The sequence below is a fragment of the Bos indicus genome, chromosome 15, assembly GCF_029378745.1.
Source record: "Bos indicus isolate NIAB-ARS_2022 breed Sahiwal x Tharparkar chromosome 15, NIAB-ARS_B.indTharparkar_mat_pri_1.0, whole genome shotgun sequence".
NCBI lineage: Eukaryota > Metazoa > Chordata > Mammalia > Artiodactyla > Bovidae > Bos > Bos indicus.
This window is the reverse complement of record NC_091774.1, coordinates 14,942,348-14,961,962: the sequence shown is the minus strand read 5'-3', so window position 1 is coordinate 14,961,962 and position 19,615 is coordinate 14,942,348.

The following is a 19,615-nucleotide window of genomic DNA, read 5'->3' as shown; positions in this document are numbered from 1 at the left end:
AAACTAGATTTATATAAGTCTACACGCATAAGGATAAAGCCTTATTTACCTGTTCCTATTTATGTATCACTAATATTTCTGTCGGAGAAGGCAATGGCAACGCACTCCAGTAGTCTTGCCCGGAAAATCCCATGGATGGAGGAGCCTGGTAGGCTGCAGTCCATGGCGTTGCGAAGAGTCGGACACAACTGAGCAACTTCACTTTCACTTTTCACTTTCAGTCAACACGGGTGTATATACTGGGAACTCCATGAGATTCGCAGTTTGGTGGATCAGATAAGAAGATTATGCTGAGACCAACATGTTCCTTTCTTCACCTAATGGTTTATCCACTTAACTGAAGGTTACCATTTTCTTTGGGAATCCACAAGAGTTCTAGGTAAAACTGACAAAATAATTCATTTTCTTAGAATTTTGTGATGTAGTTAATATTCATCTTAGAACCTTCAACATTTAAGAAAAGAGTCATGTAGAAAGAAACTCCAAAGGCTATTTAAGAAGCAATGGGGAGGAATTTTCCTCTTTCTCCCCATCACACACCTCGATCCTCTGTCCATCTAAAATACTGAGAAATCGATACAGTTAAATGAATATGTGTGAATTTATCATTGTCTAAGAACTGTACCCAGGCTTTACAAGCTACATTCTGCACCTTCTAAGCTGTCATAAAATGTAGTTTCATTTAGCTGAGGTTGAGAATATTGGGCAGAGTCAAGGTGAACATCCTGTAAAGAGCTTTGGAAACACTCCAGGGAGAGAGCTGAAGCCATTAGTCACTGGAACAACAGATAAACTTGATTGTTCTGGAATTTGCTCCTAGACCTCCTTCCCCCACCTCCACTTTCATTTTGGCTGCTGTTGCTGCTGCTAAGATGTTTCAGTCGTGTCCGACTCTATGCAACCCCATAGACGGCAGCCCACCAGGTTCCCCAGTCCCTGGGATTCTCCAGGCAAGAACACTGGAGTGGGTTGCCATTTCCTTCTCCAATGCATGAAAGTGAAAAGTGAAAGTGAAGTCACTCAGTAAGGGTCCGACTCTTCATGACCCCATGGACTGCAGCCTACCAGGTTCCTCCATCCATGGGATTTTCCAGGCAAGAGTACTGGAGTGTGTTGCCATTGCCTTCTCCGTTCATTTTGGCAACCAGTATTAAATACTGGTTCTACTCTGTTCGTGAAATAATACTGAAGGGAACAGGAACTCAACATTTACCTCCATTTATCTCAAATCTAATCAAGAAAATATGACAAAATTTCTAACACTTTCCCTGAAAGATGTTTTAAAATGTAGCTATATAAAATACATGAAAGTATTTAAAAATCATATTAGTAATAAAAATTCATTCTTAGGCTCAGAAATTTTGCCTAAACAACATCCTTTGCCGGGAGCCAGCATATTGCATATTGAGTGCATATTGCATATTGCATATTGAGTGCAGCACTTTCCACAGCATCATCTTTCAGGATCTGGAATAGCTCAACTGGAATTCTATCACTGCCGGGAGCCAGTGTGAGGAACTCTGCCCATGACAAAGGTCATGAGGAAGGAGGCTCGGCATACGCAAAGGCGGGATCGAGCTTCAGGAGTCCCCCTGGAAATTCTCGAGCATCTAGCCCCAAAACCAGAGTCTGCCTACTTTCTGCTTTGTGCTTTCACCTACACCTCTGACTTTACGGGGGGCTGTCCCCCACTACCTCTCTCTGAAAAAAGAGTTAGCTTACAGTTCCAGTTAATAATTCCTGGGTGTGACAGTGTTTAACCTACAAACTCCTTTGGAAATCCTCTAGCCTGCCTGAATAGGTTTTTCCCGCCACATGTGATTGTTCAGAGCCTCCCAACTGTGAGAGGCAGGAGATGTTCTAAACTGTCTAAACACAGATTCTTTTGAGTAGTTAAAAGATTGATTAGAAATTGTATTGGTGAAGGGATTTTCACTTATTGGGCCAATGTTTGCTGCTAAGTTTCCATATCCCTTACCTGCTGTGTCCCTGGCAGTGTATTGATTAATATAATTTGTGTAAGTAGTAGCTTTAATGTTTGTAACCTGGGACCCTTGAGTTAATTCTTTTTCTTGTTATAGCCCACCACACCTTTGCTCTGTAGGAATGCAACTTTATCTAATGCTTTTGGAGGGTGGCTCCAACCAATCACCTTTAGAGAAAAATAAGTTTTCTGAAGAAAGGGTCTTAAAATGTTAACAGGCCTCGGGGCCAGAAGATGATGTAAATCACCTAAGCTTTTGCATATGATAAGTTTGCAGGAAGAAAGCCTGGCTTGCTGCCTGACTCTACCCCTTCCCCCATTATCCTCTATGCATAACTTAAGGTATAAAAACTACTTTGCAAAATAAACTGCGGGCCTAGTTCACCGAAACTTGGTCTCACCATGTCGTTCTTTCTCTTACCTTCTGGCTGAATTATTCAGCCTCTTTTCTCTACTGAATTTCCTCACTGAGCTATCCTTATTTCAGCCTCTTTTCTCCACTGAATTTCCTCACTGAGCTATCCTCATTCTATTACTCTTTATATCCTTAATTAACGTTTAATTAAGCAATTGTTTCCTGATCTTCGCCTACGCTGTCTCTCCTTCGAATACCCTGGATCAGTCGGGGCTGGTCCCCGGCAATCCTTCTCTGGAGTGCTGATAAAGCAGAATAAATACTCCTCAGAAATATTCAACTGCAAAAGGTCCTTTATGAAGCAACAATTTTACAAATGAAGAAATTAGGATTCAGAAAGTACAAATGATTTGCCCTGTCATAGACCTAGTTAAGAGAAGAGCAAGTTGTTTCTTCCACTTACTATCATTATTTTTTTAATCATTTATATATAATTCCTGAGTATCTATTGTATCCACAGTGCTGTCTAAGGGCTGTACAGCATATAAACCAAGACAAGTCATGATTCCTGCTCCCAAATATAATTAGACACTTGACACAGAAAAAAATGATAAGTACTATTTATCAAACATTCATTATGTGAGAGAAATTAGGCCAATGTCAGGATTACAGACATTATTTCTTTAAGTGTTATTTTCTTCAGGTCACATATGGGAAAACCAGGATACAAAATGGTCATGTAATTGTCTCAAGTCACACAATTCATCTGAAGCAGGGGTCATATTTGAACCAAGATCTGCCTGATTCCAAGACCTTAGCTCTGTACTACACCTCTGAAACTTAAAACTTATCCTCAGAGGTGATGGGAAATATTTGAATTAAATATAAAAGACATTTTTGAAAACAAGCTTTATTTACCCTGGAATAATTTACCAGAGAAACCTACAGAATTTCATCCTCTCAAGTGACTTAAAAGTAGGAGATTTGATTTAAAAGTGGGCCTATGTGATTGCTTAATAGGAAATGAAACCAAATGTCATCTCAGGCTGTCTTCTAGCCTCTGACTCTAGAGAAAAACAATGACAACCAAAAAATAAAAACATCTACAAACCATAGTGTCTTTCTCCTGTATTTTCCCTTGCGTTCACATGAACTAAAAAGGGGATATATTGTAAATAAAGTACCTGCAATGCCATGTCGTGGGAACAGATGCATGGACTATGAAACTTTGAGGTGGTCTCAAGGAGGTTTTGCAGAATTTTTCATAGTAAAGCCTGGTACTGAAGTTTGGGCAAAGAGGAGTGTTTGTGTGCAGTGATGAAGCCTGTGTGTGGGCAAGGCAAACACTGCAGATGGCTGGAAAAGATGCTAATGCTGGAAGGCCCACGTGATTGTTGGCATCCCGAAAGAGAGACAGATGTTTCCTCAAAAGAAGAATTTTAGAACAAGTGGCTTGCAGTCCTATTCAGGCTTGGTTCTTTAGCTGCCTCTCAGGGTCATATATACATTGGAACAACTATGTACCTCCCTCTGTATCCCAAGAAATAGACAGAGCAGATAGCTAGTAATCACAAGGACTTGAATAATAGTACCTTTCACCTGAAATACGTTTTTAAGTTTTCAAGATGTTTTCACGTTTTCTAACCCTTGCTTTAGAAACTTTGTCTTTGCTCACAGAGCGTGACCCTCTACAGTGCCCCCACACACTCTGTACCTTCTTTTCCTCATAAACCAGTCCTCTAGTATTCAGTTTGTAATACACTATCTCTTCTCTGCTAAGCTATATGCTCATTTCATGGCAGGGGATATGGCTGCCTTATTAAAACCCCAAGGGCCCAACGCAATGCCAGACACTTAGCAGGTGCTCAAAAGCATTTTTTCTCAGCACTCCTGAGAATATCTCTAAATATTCTCAGACATTCCAGAGAGGCAGAGTCTGGACTGGTTCTTTCATTAGGCTGCTTAAACAAAATCATTCATTCATTTATTCAACAAATAATTTTTAGTTCATACTACATGTCAGACTCTTCACTAAGTGATTGGGAGACTGGGACTCTACAACGAAAAGAAGAAAAGGGACAAAAACTTTGTACTCATGGAACTTGCATGAAAGCATAACTATATTTGAGACAGAAATTTTAAAATCCAGCAATTTGACCACAAAATCCTTAAGTTTGCAGATTACATATGTGGCAAAGGATTTCACAAATTTTCCATCTTGATCGGGTGGAGATATGTGTCCAGATAACCAGGGGAGTTTTAACTTGAGAAATAACTTAAACGGATAGAAATGTATTGTAATGAATATCAAACCCAGCCAGGGCCATGCTTCCGTGTGTACCATTAGAATATTCCCCAGTGGCTTTAGCACGAATACATGTGTCCTATTGTTTCTTGCCACATATTAGGGTTCTGAGTAATGGGCCCTAGGTTCTGATGGGAATAGAAACTTGTGAAATGCAGAGATATATGTCCAGAGAAGGAAGGTGAAACTAACATGTACCAAGCTATTTGCAGGTGCTAAATTACGATGGACGTTTTCACATACTACATCATCTCATTTAATCTGGACAATAAACAAACAAGAAATCAATCATATGGGCTCCCTTTTATTTCCTATATAATGAGGAAATAGGGTCAGAAGCAGAGCTGTGTCTTTACATATCAGTAGAGAGATTATAGCTTTTGCAGTGACCAGAGCTCCTAAATCACTTATTAACTTCCCAACTAACAAATTTATGAACTTGCTTAAAGAGTGAATAAATGAATGGTCTCTCCAGATACTAAGAAATTTGTTGTTCATGATCCTGTGCCAAAAAAAGAAATTGGAAACCATCAGACTAGAGAGAATGGCCATCTACTTTCTATTCAGCTGGGCAAGATGCTGTAGAAAATATGGAAACTGACTACAGCTGATGCTATTTAAAGAAATCCTGACTTTTCAGATTCTCCGCTCCCTTTCTTAATGGCAATTTTTTTCCCCTGTCCTTTAGGTCACAAGCTTTTCTCCAGCTGAAAACACAGCTGTCTCACAGAAACACTGCATAAGAAAATTAATAACAAGATGACCCAGAGGAATCAGGGAAGTTGTGATAAGACTGCTTGATGCTTTTCCTTTATTCAACTGGGAACTTCCTCTGGGCTTCACTTGCTGAGTGCTAAGAGACCAGGGGAGAACTCTAGGCATATGGAAGGGGGGGTGGGGGTGGGTGGAGAGAAGCAAAGAAAAGAGAGAGCAAAGGGAATTTTACAAAGGAGAAATGTCTCCAGCTGGGGCTGGTCCAAGGAAAAATCAAGGTCAGCAGAGGGGCTTTAACACAATCCTCTGCACCTCTCTCTCTTCCCCCCTCGCTCTCTGTTCTCTGCCCTGTTCTCATCACCTTCCGTTCCCATTCCCTTCCCAGCTGCTCTGTTTTCTATCCCCTCAAGCACCTGAAATAACAAATGCTCTGAAACAGGAGTTAGCCTGTGTGTGTGCAGTGGGGCCTCATTTTGTCCAAAAATTTGGGGGGGCGATGAATGCTTTTTATTTTATATTAAAACATTGGACACTGTACTCATGTTTCCCTTTGAATGCAACATTAGCAAATCAGTTTTTGTTTTACGGGTTCTAGAGTATACAGACTTTTTCCTTTTTTAAAAAATTTTATTGGAGTCTAGTTGATTTACACTTTTGTGTAGGTTTCAGGGGAACAGCAAATTTAACTTCTATTCTGGCTTTAGAATCTAGACCTGCAACTACTTACTTTTAACTTTCAACCACAAACAAACCTATTAGCATGCATTAAGGTTATAGTGGCTCAATAGTCCAAACCAGAATGGAATATACCCTGCAGGCAGGAATTGACACTCCCTTTCTCCTTCTGAAGTTTAATAGGTACTTCAAAGGCGGAATGTTGTGTAGGGCCAGATATCAGAATATATATATTCTTTTTATACCACTTTTGGTCTAGATCAGTGATAATCAAATTCCAATATGCGTAAAAACTACTGAAAAGCAAAATACCTCTAAACCACTTATCCGATTCTTCATAGATTAGCTAAGGGCTTTTCAAACAAAACATTGCCTCTAAGTTTTTACTTTTGAACGTGCCCAGGTGCAAAAGTCACTTCCATTGTATGTATTTCCCCCCCCCCCCCCCCCCACCCCGGGGAGAAGGTCTTTGAAATACTCTCTAAGGAATTTAAAACCACCCAAAGTAAGAATCACTTCTCTTCCCATATCAAATCTCACCTCTCTCACATCCTTTTCCCTCAGGCATATCCTATCCCCTTGCTAAATTACTATGGCTTGGCACCCCACTCCAGTACTCTTGCTTGGAAAATCCCATAGACGGAGGAGCCTGTTAGGCTGCAATCCATGGGGTCGCTAAGAGTTCGAGACGACTGAGCAACTTCACTTTCACTTTTCACTTTCATGCATTGGAGAAGGAAATGACAACTCACTCTGGTGTTCTTGCCTGGAGAATCCCAGGGACGGGGGAGCCTGGTGGGCTGCCGTCTATGGGGTCGCACAGAGTCGGACATGACTGAAGTGACTTAGCATAGCATAGCAACTGATAAATTAATCTGAGTTCAATTCTTCTTGGTTCCTGCACCTACACAGCACACGTACTTCACAAAAGAGTTTAGCACCCAAACCTGAGGGAGTAGGTGATTTGGGGACATTCCAAGAACTTTCACAGGATCAGGAAGGGAAATGCTTGAGTAAAGGAGTCAAAAAGGATTTTTAGAGTCTCTAAATCCACACCTTGTAAGTAAGAAATGCCTCCTCCTTAAGGAAATTTCTTCTTGGCACTCTATCCATCCTACACCACTGCGGGTGTGCGGCAACATCAATGTGACTCTAAATTGCCTAACTCTGAAGATCTTTCAGGGAATAAAAGAGAAAGGACCTGAGAATCTTGAAGCAAGAGTGAGGTCTTGGGGGAGAGCTCCTTAGGCTTCCACCACCACAATCTTCCATCTGTTGAAAGAGAAGAGAATAAAATCAACAAATCTTATAGCCAAGCTCCTGAGATCCATCTCATGCCTTCAGGTCAGACAAGTATACAGAAATTACAGATCCCAAAATGGTTCAACACAGTTGGCATTCTTTGCCTCTAGGAAGTGTTGCTGTTAAAAGGAGGTTGGCACACAGGGTCACCCCCCAGCCAGTTCTGGGTAGGGAAAATAACACTGGGAGCTCCCATTCCAACCGCCACACCAGGTAATTATTAATGCTCACTTGATCAGTCTAAAGAATCCACGAATTCTCTACCTTTGGGGAACACTCTCAGGTCGTCCCTACTTAAGCAGCAGCTCTTTCCCTCCACAAAGCAAAAATCACCAGGACAGCACGCATCAGAGCATGCATGTGCAAAGCAATAGGGGAAGCTGAATCCAGTGTCTTGTAGAGATTTGATTATGGCTGAGCAATTACATGAAAAAAAAAATGGCTAGAGATAATAAACACCTTTCACTCAGAACACTACATCTGCACTTTGGGCAATTGCAAATAGAAATACAGAAAATTCTATGCAATTAGATGTAAAACCGATGAAGAAAGTAATCTATCTGCACATGGAGTCTGGGATGTAAGAGTGTGAGGCACAGCAGTACAGCAAGGTAGGCCCTGGATAAAGAACTAAAACAAAAATGCTTGTTTTCTTTGGTCATGTCTAGCAGAGGATTTCAACAGTTCTTTGGGATGGAGGAATCAGAATTACTACCAGAACAGGGTTTTTAGTTTGTTATATACTACTATTTGTTCATATTAGCTGTGTAGTCAAGTTCATATAATTTTCATTTTATAATATAGACTCACTAACCACAGATTAATTCTTCTATTTTCTTAATAAAATCCAAGATAAGGAATTTCCTCATATATTGTTACATCAAGACTTCTGGACTATAATGAAACTTCAGTGAACTCTGCAGTCAAGATTCTTATATCCAGACAAAAATTCTAGGTAAACAGCAAGTGTACTTAGTCCATATTTTTGTTTTACAAACAGGAAACACAAAGGACTGAGGGATATATTTCCCCTTCCAGTGTCCCATGGATTTACTCTAATCCTTGTAGGTTTTAAAAAAGATGCAATCATAGAGTCAGGAAGTAGAAATGTTCTCAGTATAAAGCTAACAGGATCGCATACTCAATGACTTTCCATCATAGCCTCAGAAACACGGCCCCATCACCTGAGCCCATGTAATGCCTGGCACAAGGGATCAGCTCATGCTCACAGTTCGTGTCTCTGTTTCTCAAAAAACATCTCTTGCCATGTGACTTCTTCAAACTCTATCCAACAAACTTAACCATATTATTATTTTTGTTTTGTTTGTTTTTTGATTGTAGAAAATGGCCCCACTAACAGCCTTGGTATGATTTCCCTTCTATCAGATGCCACTGGGACTTTGAAAAGTAACTGGTCCTCAATTTGCTGATTTGTAAAACGAGGGTTTGGTCCAGAAGGTAATTTGTAAATTGCATATTTAGAGGAAACATGAGTAAATGGTACTCTTCCCTGTGAAAAATTCGTTAATTTAACAACAAAGAGATAACACTACATACCTATTCAAACAGCTAAAATGCAACATACTGACAATACTAAGTGCACAGAGGTAGGTGAGGCAATAGGAACTCTCATTTAAAGCTGGTGGGAATACAAAATGGTACATACAGTTTGGAAGACAGTTGCTTATAAAACTAATAGTCTTACTAGCGGTTGTGCTTCTAGGTGTTTGCCCAACTTATTTGCAAACAATGTCCATAAAAAGCTGCTGCTGCTGAGTCACTTCAGTCGTGTCCAACTCTGTGCGACCCCATAGACAGCAGCCCACCAGGCTCCCCCATCCCAGGGATTCTCCAGGCAAGAACACTGGAGTGTGTTGCCATTTCCTGCTCCAATGCAGGAAAGTGAAAAGTGAAAGTGAAGTCGCTCAGTAAGTGTCTGACTCTTCTCGACCCCATGGACTGCAGCCTACCAGGCTCCTCTGTCCATGGAATTTTCCAGGCAAGAGTACTGGAGTGGGGTGCCATTGCCTTCTCCATAAGAAGCTGCATGTGAATGTTTATATCAGCTCTATTCATAGTTGCCCAAAACTGCAAGCAACAAAAATGCTCTTCAATAGGAACGGATAAACAAACATTACTACGTTGATACAATGAAATATCATTCAGTGGTTTAAAAAAAAAAAAATGCTTTTACAAGTGGTTGACCAGATTTCCCAGCACCACTTGTTAAAGAGATTGTCTTTAATCCATTGTATATTCTTGCCTCCTTTGTCAAAGATAAGGTGTCCATATGTGGGTGGATTTATCTCTGGGCTTTCTATTTTGTTCCATTGATCTATATTTCTGTCTTTGTGCCAGTACCATACTGTCTTGATAACTGTGGCTTTGTATTAGAGCCTGAAGTCAGGTAGGTTGATTCCTCCAGTCCCATTCTTCTTTCACAAGATCGCTTTGGCTATTCGAGGTTTTTTGTATTTCCATACAAATTGTGAAATTATTTGTTCTAGCTCTGTGAAGAATACCATTGGTAGCTTGATAGGGATTGCATTGAATCTATAAATTGCTTCGGGTAGTATACTCATTTTCACTATATTGATTCTTCCAATCCATGAACATGGTATATTTCTCCATCTATTAGTGTCCTTTTGATTTCTTTCACCAGTGTTTTATAGTTTTCTATATACAGGTCTTTAGTTTCTTTAGGTAGATATATTCCTAAGTATTTTATTCTTTCCGTTGCAATGGTGAATGGAATTGTTTCCTTAATTTCTCTTTCTGTTTTCTCATTATTAGTGTATAGGAATGCAAGGGATTTCTGTGTGTTGATTTTATATCCTGCAACTTTACTGTAGTCATTGATTAGTTCTAGTAATTTTCTAGTGGAGTCTTTAGGGTTTTCTATGTAGAGGATCATGTCATCTGCAAATAGTGAGAGTTTTACTTCTTCTTTTCCAATTTGGATTCCTTTTATTTCTTTTTCTGCTCTGATTGCTGTGGCCAAAACTTCCAAAACTATGCTGAATAGTAATGGTGAAAGTGGGCACCCTTGTCTTGTTCCTGACTTTAGAGGAAATGCTTTCAATTTTTCACCATTGAGGATAATGTTTGCTGTGGGTTTGTCATATATAGCTTTTATTATGTTGAGGTATGTTCCTTCTATTCCTGCTTTCTGGAGAGTTTTTATCATAAATGGATGTTGAATTTTGTCAAAGGCTTTCTCTGCATCTATTGAGATAATCATGGTTTTTATTTTTCAATTTGTTAATGTGGTGTATTACATTGATTGATTTGGGGATATTGAAGAATCCTTGCATCCCTGGGATAAAGCCCACTTGGTCATGGTGTATGATCTTTTTAATGTGTTGTTGGATTCTGATTGCTAGAATTTTGTTAAGGATTTTTGCATCTATGTTCATCAGTGATATTGGCCTGTAGTTTTCTTTTTTTGTGGGATGTTTGTCAGGTTTTGGTATTAGGGTGATGGTGGCCTCATAGAATGAGTTTGGAAGTTGACCTTCCTCTGCAATTTTCTGGAAGAGTTTGAGCAGGATAGGTGTTAGCTCTTCTCTAAATTTTTGGTAGAATTCAGCTGTGAAGCCGTCTGGACCTGGGCTTTTGTTTGCTGGAAGATTTTTGATTACAGTTTCAATTTCCATGCTTGTGATGGGTCTGTTAAGATTTTCTACTTCTTCCTGGTCCAGTTTTGGAAAGTTGTACTTTTCTAGGAATTTGTCCATTTCTTCCACGTTGTACATTTTATTGGCATATAATTGTTGATAGTAGTCTCTTATGATCCTTTGTATTTCTGTGTTGTCTGTTGTGATCTCTCCATTTTCGTTTCTAGTTTTATTGATTTGATTTTTCTCGCTTTGTTTCTTGATGAGTCTGGCTCATGGTTTGTCAATTTTATTTATCCTTTCAAAGAACCAGCTTTTGGTTTTGTTGATTTTTGCTATGGTCTCTTTTGTTTCTTTTGCATTTACTTCTGCCCTAATTTTTAAGATTTTTTTCCTTTGAAACTAGAACACTTTCTAACACCATACACAAAAATAAACTCAAAATGGATTAAAGATCTAAACGTAAGACCAGAAACTATAAAACTCCTAGAGGAGAACATAGGCAAAACACTCTCAGACATACATCACAGCAGGATCCTCTATGACCCACCTCCCAGAATATTGGAAATAAAAGCAAAAATAAACAAATGAGACCTAATTAACCTTAAAAGCTTCTGCACATCAAAGGAAACTATTAGCAAGGTGAAAAGACAGCCTTCAGAATGGGAGAAAATAATAGCAAATGAAGCAACTGACAAACAACTAATCTCAAAAATATACAAGCAACTCCTACAGCTCAACTCCAGAAAAATAAATGACCCAATCAAAAAATGGGCCAAAGAACTAAATAGACATTTCTCCAAAGAAGACATACAGATGGCTAACAAACACATGAAAAGATGCTCAACATCACTCATTATCAGAGAAATGAAAATCAAAACCACTATGAGGTACCATTTCACACCAGTCAGAATGGCTGTGATCCAAAAGTCTACAAATAATAAATGCTGGAGAGGGTATGGAGAAAAGGGAACCCTCTTACACTGCTGGTGGGAATGCAAACTAGTACAGCCACTATGGAGAACAGTGTGGAGATTCCTTAAAAAACTGGAAATAGAACTGCCTTATGATCCAGCAATCCCACTGCTGGGCATACACACTGAGGAAACCAGAAGGGAAAGAGACACGTGTACCCCAATGTTCATTGCAGCACTGTTTATAATAGCCAGGACATGGAAGCAACCTAGATGTCCATCAGCAGATGAATGGATGAGAAAGCTATGGTACATATACACAATGGAGTACTACTCAGCCATTAAAAAGAATACATTTGAATCAGTTCTAATGAGGTGGGTGAAACTGGAGCCTATTATACAGAGTGAAGTAAGCCAGAAGGAAAAACACCAATACAGTATACTAATGCATATATATGGAATTTAGAAAGATGGTAACAATAACCCAGTGTACGAGACAGCAAAAGAGACACTGATGTATAGAACAGTCTTATGGACTCTGTGGGAGAGGGAGAGGGTGGGAAGATTTGGAAGAATGACATTGAAACATGTAAAATATCATGTAAGAAACGAGTTGCCAGTCCAGGTTCGATGCACGATACTGGATGCTTGGGGCTAGTGCACTGGGACAACCCAGAGGGATGGTATGGGGAGGGAGGAGGGCGGAGGGTTCAGGATGGGGAACACATGTATACCTGTGGCGGATTCATTTTGATATTTGGCAAAACTAATACAATTATGTAAAGTTTAAAAAAAAAATGCTGTGTACTTCCAATTATATGACTTTTTGGAAAGGCTAAACTATGGAGACATTAAACAGATCAGTGGTTGCCAGATATTCAGGTGGGAGGTGAGTGGGTAGGGTTGAATAGGTGAAATGCAGAAGATTTTTAGGGTGATGAAACTATTCTCTATGATACTGAAATAGTGGATATGTGACATTACACATTTGTCAAAGCCCACAGAACATTACAACACAACGTGCAACCTTAATGTATGCAAATATTTTAAAAATCGTTTTGGAGGTCAGAGGATCCCAGCATTGAATTTAGACTGTGACAAAGGAATCTAAATATATTACAGATTTATGAAACAACCACAATGAAGACAGCAAAGAATTAGGGTGCTGTCCCAAAAAACATTGGAAATCAGTGGAGTCTATAAGTCTAAAAGGGTTCTACATGTTCTATAGTTGATAAACTTGTTTCCTGTGAAATATAGGTTAATAATTCTAAAACCACTAATGGATATTGGAAATGAATCAGTACATAAATGATAGCAAATGATGGAAGCCAGGTTTCCCACTATTGGAGTGGGAGATTACAGACAAGCAATGGGAAGAGTCTAGAACAGTCCATGTGGTAACAAGTTAGAGTTGGAGGCATCAGTATAAGCTAATATTTATCTCAACATAGATACAAATGGTTTCATATAAAAATATTTATAGATATGTGTATAAATACTGGTAAGAATACACACGCATATCTCCTTGCTTTGTCATCTGAGAGGACTCAGAAGCAATGACACTTCAACAGCAATGAGCATTTCTAGTGCCCAGATCTTGGTTCCTAACACCATTCTCCAAGAAAAGGAATGAGAATTCCTTGCAGAAATAGATGATTCTAGGACTTCCACATAAAATAAGAAAAATGAGCCTAGAGCAACTTGTAGTGTCAGAAAGCACGCAAGCAAAACAAAACAAAACCCTGCACTGATGAGGGATGGGGGAGTGTCAAAGGTATACAGGAGCCAACTGAAACAGTTCCTAGTGACAAACTTTGGAATAATTTCAGGAAAAAAAAAAAACAACGTTGCATTGGATTCTAACCCAAAGCATAAAGTAAGTATCCATGAGTTCACACTGATGTAAATGATTAGATAAATAAGTAAGTAGAGTAGAAATAAATCTCCTGAGCAGAAAAATTCCAAATACTGTTTGTAGATATTCCACCCTAAAGAAAATGCAACTTATCCCCAGTACTTAAAGATGGGCTTCACATAATGATTTTCTTCCAAATAGTACAATGGAAGGGGAGAAACAAGAGTAACATTATAGTGAAGAAACCTGAAAAACACTGCCTCAAGCCAGGTGATCGAAGTTAACATCAACAGTTGCCGGGGTCCAGCCCCGGCTGATCCAGGGTATTCGAAGGAGAGACGGCATAGGCGAGGATCAGGAAACAACTGCTTAATTAAACGTTAATTAAGGATATAAAGAGTAATAGAATGAGGATAGCTCAGTGAGGAAATTCAGTGGAGAAAAGAGGCTGAGTAGCTTGGTTTACGCGGGATACCAATGAAACTTCAAGACAAGAAGTTTGCACCACTTACGCAGGCAGCAGGCATCCCTCCGTTCTCCCAAAGGAGAGGAGACACTGAGGCCTCCCCGGTCGGATCTTAGAAGCCCAGGCATAATTAGCAAGCATGGCGGGTTCCACGCTCCAGATGGAGACTCAGCCAGAATTTGGGAGAGAGAGCGACCTGGGGAGACCAAGTTTCGGTGAACAAGGCCCGCACTTTATTTTCCAAAGTAGTTTTTATACCTTAAGTTGTGCATAGAGGATAATGGGGGAAGGGGTGGAGTCATGCAGGGACAGCAGTTCCTGGTCCTAATCGAAGCCAGGCTTTCAAACTTATCATATGCAAAAGTTCAGGTGAATTACATCATCTTCTGGCCAGGAGGCCTGTTAACATTTTAAGAAACTTATCTTTCTCTAAAGGTGATTATTCCAAAGTCAGGCACAAGCCTCCAAAAAAGCATTGGACAAAGCTGCATTCCTATAGGGCAAAGGTGTGGTGGGCTCAATCAAGAAAAGAATTAACTCAAGGGTCCAAGGTTACAAACATTAAGGCTACTACTTACATTTCTATACACCCATTATATCAATCAATACACTGCCAAGGACACAGTAGGTAAGGAGTATGGAGACTTAGCAGCAAACATTGGCCCAATAAGTGAAAAACCCTTCACCAATACAATTTCTAATCAATCTTTTAACTACTCAAATGAATCTGTGTTTAGACAGTTTAGAACATCTTCTGCCTCTCACAGTTGGGAGGCTCTGAACAATCACATGTGGCCGGAAAAACCTATTCAGGCAGGCTAGAGGATTTCCAAAGGAGTTTGTAGGTTGAACACTGTCACACCCAGGAATTATTAACTGGAGCTGTAAGCTAACTCTTTTTTTCAGAGAGAGGTAGTGGGGGACAGCCCCCCATAAAGTCAGAGGTGCAGGTGAAAGCACAAAACAGAAAGTAGGCAGACTCTGGTTTTGGGAGTAGATGCTCGAGAATTTCCAGGGGGACTCCTGAGGCTCGATCCCCTCTTTGCGTATGCCGAGCCTCCTTCCTCATGACCTTTGTCATGGGTGGAGCTCCTCACGCTGGCTCCCGGCAGTGATAGAATTCCAGTTGAGCTATTCCAGATCCTGAAAGATGATGCTGTGGAAAGTGCTGCACTCAATATGCAATATGCAATATGCACTCAATATGCAATATGCCGGCTCCCGGCAAACAGTGATAAGTCACATGGCTAGTATGTACCCTTGATATGATATAGTGAGAATGACACTCTACCTAAGTGGTCATCCTCCCCAAAACACATTACCCAATCCAAGCATGAGAGAAAAAAAAAAAAAATCAGACAAATCTCAACTGAGGGACATTCTACAAAATATATGACTAGTGTTCCACAAAATTTTCAAAGTCCTCAAAGCAGAGATGTCTGAGAAGTTGTCACAGCCATAAAGAGACTTGACTATTGAGTGTAATATTGTATCCTAGATGTTGTTGTTCAGTCGTTCAGTCATGTTTGACTCTTTGCAACCCCGTGGACTACAGCATGCAGTTTCCAGATGAGATTCTGGAAATTAAAAGGATATTGGATTTTAAGAAAACTAGAGTTCAAAGGATTTCTGAATGAAATCATTGAAAACTGAAAGTGAAAATGTTAGTCACTCAGTCATGTCCTACTCTTTGTGACTCCATGGACTGTAGCCCACCAGGTTCCTCTGTCCATGGAATTCTCCAGGCAAGAATACTGGAGTGGGATACCATTCCCTTCTGCAGGGGATCTTCCTGACCCAGAGACCGAACCCAGGTCTCCAGCATTGAAGGCAATTTCTTTATCATCTGAGCCACCAGGAAGGCTCATAGTATCAATACTCCTGCTAAGTCACTTCAGTCGTGTCCGACTCTGTGCGACCCCATAGACAGCAGCCCACCAGGCTCCCCCATCCGTGGATTCTCCAGGCAAGAACACTGGAATGGGTTGCCATTTCCTTCTCCAATGCATGAAAGTGAAAATGAAAGTGAAGTTGCTCAATCATGTCCGACTCTTAGCGACCCCATGGACTGCAGCCTACCAGGCTCCTCCATCCCTGGGATTTTCCAGGCAAGAGTACTGAAGTGGGGTGCCATTGCCTTCTCCGCATAGTATCAATATTGGTTCACTAATTGTGACAGATGTTCCACACTAATGTAAGACATTAATAATAGTGGAAACTGAAAGTGGAATATACGGAAAGACCGTACCATCTTCACAATAATTCTGTATATCAATAAAACTGTTCTAAAAAGAACATTTATTTTTAAAATTATCCATAGTTGGATAATTGGATAATTTTAAATTTATCCAAATGTTACTATGCTCCTGCGTTGTATTGGACTATTGCCTATAAAGTGGTGAGCAAAACAAACCTGCTTCATGCCCTCAGGAACTTATCTAATTTGAAGCAATGACATTCAGCAAATACTGAAAGAGTGAGAGAGAGACTATGCTGTGAGGATTTTATAAAATCTAATGGTTACAGATGTGTAAAGATGTCCTAAGACTGATCCCAAAGGAGGAAGCAACATCCCCTGTCCATGTAATTTTCCAGGCAAGAATATTGGGGTGGGTTGCCATGCCCTTTATCCTTTACTCTGGCCCCACAACCACAGGCTGACTTTTAATTCAGCTAACAAACACTTTCTGTTGATGACAAAGAAGACTCTATGAAAGGTGGGGTAGGCAGGACTTGAATGGATCTAATAGAATCAGACGATCTGGCATCAAATTCCTCATCCTGTCCCTTATTAGTCATTTAATTCCCTGAACTACAATTTCCTCACGAGTATAATACCTACTTTTCAGAGTTGGTATGAAGATTAAGTGTGATTTTATAAACTGCAAGGCACACTTAATGTCTATTTTCAGGCTCAGCTAAAACCTTGCACAAGTCAGCTCCCTTAGTCCATGTTCTATCCCATAATGCTGTCTTCCTTTTTCTCAAGTAGATCACAAATCACAGTCTTGCCAGGTATGCTTTCTCCTTTCTCCCCAAATATGCTTCTTTCTCCTTGAGAACTCTTGTCCCCCAAAACCTGACTTTCTTATCTATAAAAGCCTGCTGTGCAATGACACTACAACTCAGCAGAGCTGCCCAAAATGGAAAAAATCATTTTTTCTACTTGCTTTGCTTTCACACAAGGAAGCTCAATTTATCTTGCAGAGGGCAAAAGGAAGTTTCTTCTGATTTATTTCTGGAAGCAGGGAAGATGTTACAGAGAAAGAGAAAAAATTAGAGGACACAACTGCATGTAGGAGACATTACCTCATTGACTTGTATACCACTAACTCAGACTTTTTGATAATTAGAAGAATCCATGTATTTCTATTGAATAAAAATACAGGCTAGTAGTTGCAGTGTAATATGTTTAGTGGTATATTCTATTTAAATTAATTGACTTGATAGAAACACACCCATACTAAATTACGTTGACGTTATATGAGCACACTCTTCTAGTCATTTTACATGTATTAGATAACTGAGTCACAATCATATTCTGGATATGTGATGTTGTGTTGCATTAGTAATTCCAAGGATACTAAAACTGAACCAAAGGGCTCAACAAACATACAATAGCTGTGTGTAAGATGATGATTAAAAAAAAAAGGTGTTGTTAGTATAGGAGTGAAAGGAGAAAGCAATACTTGGAATGTCAAATAAGAAAATGTTCTCCGGTGAACAATCATCAGAAGTCCCAAATCCATTGCCTGGTTAATCTTAATTTTTAATGTAATTCAGATGATGGTGTCTAGCACCTATTGAAAAATTGAGCATATTAATATCAGCAGCCCTGAAGCAAACACAGAATTAAACTTTATCCCTGCCTCCCCTCTCCCCATCCTAAAATGTGATTGAGTTAGCAACTGTTTAGATAGGTTGATTATAATAAATCTAGAGAAGATATCACCTGCAACAAGCACTAAAAAGCCTACAAAGAAGATTTTGACAAATACATATTCTTAGTTCATTCTAATGAATTCATAAATATGCATTGCGTGCATGTGTGCTAATTCACTTCAGTCATGTTCGACTCTTTGTGACCCTATGGACTGTAGCCCGCCAGGCTCCTCAGTCCATGGGATTCTCCAGGCAAGAAGACTGGAGTGGATTGCCATGCCCTCTTCCAAGGGATGTTCCCAACCCAGGGAACAAACCCAGTTCTCTTATGACTCCTGCATTGGCAGGTGGTTTCATTACCACTAGTGCCACCTGAGAAGCCCTAAATATATATTATATACTGCCAAAAATATTTATTCATTAAAATACATCTCTTTAAGAATATTTCATAGTTTGGTGTGATCCACACAAGTCAAAGGCTTTAGTGTAGTCAATGAATCAGAAGTAAATGTTCTTTTGGAATTCCCTTGGTTTTTCTAGGATCCAGCATGTGCTGGCAATTTGATCTCTGGTTCCTCTGCCTTCCAGCTTGTGCCTTCCAGCTTCCCTCTGGAAGCTGGAGAAGACTCTAGAGAGACCCTTGGACAGCAAGGAGATCAGACCAATCAATCTTAAAGTAAATCAACCCTGAATACTCACTGGAAGGACTGGTGTTGAAGTTGAAGCTCCAATACTTTGGCCACCTGATGAGAAAAACTGACTCATTGGAAAAGACCCTGAAGCTGGGAAAGATTGAGGGCTAGAGGAGAAGGGGACAACAGAGGATGAGATGGTTGGACGGCATCACTGACTCAGTGGATGTGAGTTTGCACAAACTCAGGGAGATAGTGAAAGACAGAGAAGCCTGGCATGCTGCAGTTCATGAGGTTGCACAGTCAGACATGATTTAGTGACTGAACAACTGCCAGAGATATTTATTCATTCAAATACATCATTATTTCTCTACTAATTTTAGCTTTAATACTATTTGGAATATTTTTCTTGTAGTACTTTCAAACGTATTATGAAAAGCTCTCAAGAAAAAGTTGTACACATCTTCTACAAAGAAACTGAGAAAGTACTCTCAATGTCTTCTGTTTACTATTTCTGTTATTAATACCCTGCACTTTGCCTTTTCATAACAGTGCCCTTTTCACAACATCTGTCATCTGTTTTAAAGGTGGTGCAATAATTTTAGGGATACTAAATGCCTGACTTAATGTCTTGCAACAAATAAATGATGGGCCTCCTTGCCTGGGACCAAATTACAGGTCTCTCAGTGTATAGCCAGGACTAGACCTTTAGAAGTCCATATTATTTGCAGTACAGATGCACTGAGAGTTGTTTATTAAAAGAACATTTTTCAATTTAACTGTTTATAAAACACATAAATATATTAATGAGACTGAGAATGTTAAACTTCGCAGTATCAGAGGAAAAGGAAATTACCCAACAATCTGTTCTGTTAATTAACGCTGACAACAAATCACATCAGAAAAACGAG